A 3657-nucleotide genomic window follows, 5' to 3' on the forward strand; every position below is an offset into this window, starting at 1 on the left:
AAAAAAAAAAACAGTAAAAACATTGATTCCTATCACTTGGGAAAATGAAATATTTATTTAACAGCTGGGAGGAAATGTTAGATTTGTGGCAATTTTACTACTGTTCATATGAAGTGTACTACTGAAGTAGTAGAACTTCCAAAGTATCCTAAAATCATGCAATGTAGGAGGCCTGTCAGAGCCCCACAAATGATCAGGATAAGAGTGAGAAAAAAGTTTCGTCCCTCATAAACTGGACACAATATCATGCGACTGATTTTGGGAACTGGTGATTCCCATGTTACGAGGCAAATTATTATTAGTCACTGTTTTAGAATAAGAGGTCAAACTTACTTGGAAGATTAAAAAATTTCCAGGTTCTATGTATTTCAAAAATACATAAAGGAATAATTATAGGGATTGCAGTAAAATTCAATAGCCTTACTATTCTAGTTAAGATGTTAATACAGGCCCTCCCTGGTGGCTCAAAGAGTTAAAGCACAGCACTGTGAAGGTCTGGGTGTTGCCACATGCCACGACATGATGCTACCGCACTGCCACAGTAGGCTCTCAGATGGGAAAAGAAAAATAGGTGTCTGAAATGACTGTTTCTGGGGCACGTAGCTATGGTCTAAGAGTCAAGAAGATGAGAGAAGATTCTAGAATCATTATGAGATGATTCTGCATTCAATTGCCTGTGCCAGGACTCTGGTTAAGTGCTGTAGTAGAACTGTGCAGGAAATGTTCATTTTGCATGCTGATTAGGACTTCAGGGGATCCTTTATATTATGCTGTACAATGGAATACTACTCAACTATTAAAAAAAAAAAAAAGATGGTGCAAGGGTCAAAAGTACAGCACCATGAAGTTCTCCACAGCCACTGCAGCACAATTTTGATCTCTGATCAGGGAGGTCACCCACATGGCACAGCAGAACTCTCCTGACTCACCCACTACTCCCCTTAGCAGTGTGTTTCAGTCAATCTGCCTGTTCTACTCCTCATTCTGTCTCTGGTGAATCCTCTCACCCACTGCACCTTTGACCTATACCCCAGTTCTTGTGTACATAAATAAATCTTTAAAAGATGATTATAATACAAATATTTCAGTAAATTATAGTTGAAGCAGTTAATGATATAAAAATAAATAAAAATAAAAACCTTATTTTTTCAATGAACACATATAGAACACTGCAGGATATGCATTTTTCCTAAGTATCTGTGGGACAGTTATAAATATTTACCACATGTTAAGGTATAAATCATATCTCAAAAAATTTCAAATGATTGGCATCATAAAGATCACATTTTTATGACTTAAATTTAACTAAGATAGAATAAATGTTCCCCTCTGATAAAACAGGATAGTTCCATTTGTTTTGAAATTTCATAGCACATTTTTAAATAATACATGAGCCAAGGAAAACCTCACAATGAAAAATAGCAAGTATTTTAGCATGCAGTAATGAAATCACCTTAGATTAAAACCATGTGAGTGTCAGTTATAGCAATGTGTAATGGAAAATTTATTGCCTTAAAATGTTCGTCTTATGGACCCCTGGTGGTGCAGAGGGTTAAAGCACAGCACTAAGAAGCTAAAGCTACTTCAGCACTAGTTTGATCCGAAGCCCTAGAGGTGACTCACATGGCTTGGCAGACCTGTCCTGACCTGCCCGCTGCTCCCCTAAGCAGTGTACTTCGTTGATCTGCTTGTTCTGCTCCCCACTCTGTCTCTGGTGAATCTTCTCACTGACCCTGAGCTTCTGACCTATATCCCAGTTCTGTATGCATAAATAAATAAATCTTTTAAGAAATGCTCATCTTATAAAAGAAGAAAGATTGAAAACTGAGTCAAGGACCTACCTGGTGGCACAGGGTTTAAAGACACAGCGCTATCAAGCTATTGCCAATCACTGCAAATTGAGTCTGTTCCCCAGCCAGGGAACTGCCCCACATGGCACAGCAGACCTCTCCTGTCTCCTCTGCTGCTCCCCTCAGCAGTATATTTCGGTTGATCTGTCTGTTCTACTCATCACTCTGGTGAATCCTCTCACACCCCTGCACCTCTGGCTTATCCCCCCGTTCTTACATCATAAATAAATCTTTAAAAAAAATTCAGTCAAGCATTAACTTTAAGAGATGAGGGAAAAGTACGTCAAATAAATGGGGATAAAATTTATAATATTTATAAATATTATATTTATAATATCAGAAGTTAATAAAATAGGAAACAAATCTACAATAGTAAATCTAAAAAAAGTACAAAATTGGTTCTTTGGAAGGGCATAAATTTGACAAACTTAGGTTTGAGATATAGAGAGAGGGATTGCAAACAATTCTAGGTAAGAATAAAAGGATACTAAGGTATAGATGCCACAGATATGAAGATATTAATAAAATGATGCTGTGAACTACTTCATAGCAATAATTTGAAAGCTTAGGAAACTGAAATTTCTAAGAAATGACCTACTCAAGAAGAAATATAAAGCCTGAATAACATAATAGTCAATAAAGTTTTAAAAGTTCACACAATAAAATTTCAGACCAAGATGGTATTTATACTGAGATTTACCGACACTGGAAATACAGCTTAAAGATTTACTCCTGGACCCTGTTTAGTAGCTACTTTTGGGCTCTCCTTGGTAGCACAATGGGTGAAAGCGCAGCCACTTCAATGGGAGTTTGGTCCCCAGCCCCGGAGGTAATCCACATGGGTGGCAGATCTCTCCTGACATGCCTGCAGCTCCCCTCAGCAGTGTACTTTGTTGATCTGCCTGTCCTGCTCCCCACCCTGCCTCTGGTGAATCCTCTAATGGCCCCTGGGCCTCTGGCCTGTACCTCAGTTCTGTATGCATAAATAAATAAATCTTTAATAGATAAATAAATAAAGATTTACTCTCACCTTATTTCATGAGAGTATTATCAACTTGATTTCAAAACCTGACAGGAATTGTGTGAAAAGGGAAAGTACAGGGCAATCTCATTCTGTCTTAAATCAATAGCAAATCAAGTGAGCAAAGTGTAGAAAATATAATAATAGCATGACTAGGATTGATTTTTCCTAGCAATGAAAACTGGGCTGAATTAGCAAATTCAATATACAATGTGCCATATTAAAATATCAAAGGGAAACAATTTTGTGCTGCATCTCAACAAAATAACATCATAGAGTAGAATATTCATTCACAATACACAAGTAATTGTTAGAAAACCTGAAATTAAAAGAAACTACATTGAACTGACCAAAATACTTTTAGCAATTACTGTATCACATAAAACAAGGACAGCATTTCTGTAATGACAAAAACAAGACTAGACACTTGCCATTACAACTTCTAGAAACATTGTACTGAGAGTTAGAAAAGCAAGAAAAAGAGATGCTAGAAATAAAGATTAGGAGGAAAGAAAAGAAAACCTGAGTATTCTTCTCAAGTGGGTTTTCTGTGTAAAAGCACAACCAAATCTTTAACTAAGTATGGGACTCAGAACATTTCCAAAATGTCCATTGTACAACGATAACCATCAAATATGAGTCACATTCCTAGATATAAGTAGAAAACATATAAGAAAACTTAATGTTTATAAATAATATTTAAAATAGCAGCAAAAGATATGACATCCCTAGGAAAGTTATTTAATATATTAACAATCTTTCCTGAATACCTGCTACATTATAGCA

The sequence above is a fragment of the Condylura cristata genome, unplaced genomic scaffold (assembly GCF_000260355.1).
Source record: "Condylura cristata isolate star-nosed mole 26May11 unplaced genomic scaffold, ConCri1.0 scaffold00031, whole genome shotgun sequence".
In the NCBI taxonomy this organism is placed as follows: domain Eukaryota; kingdom Metazoa; phylum Chordata; class Mammalia; order Eulipotyphla; family Talpidae; genus Condylura; species Condylura cristata.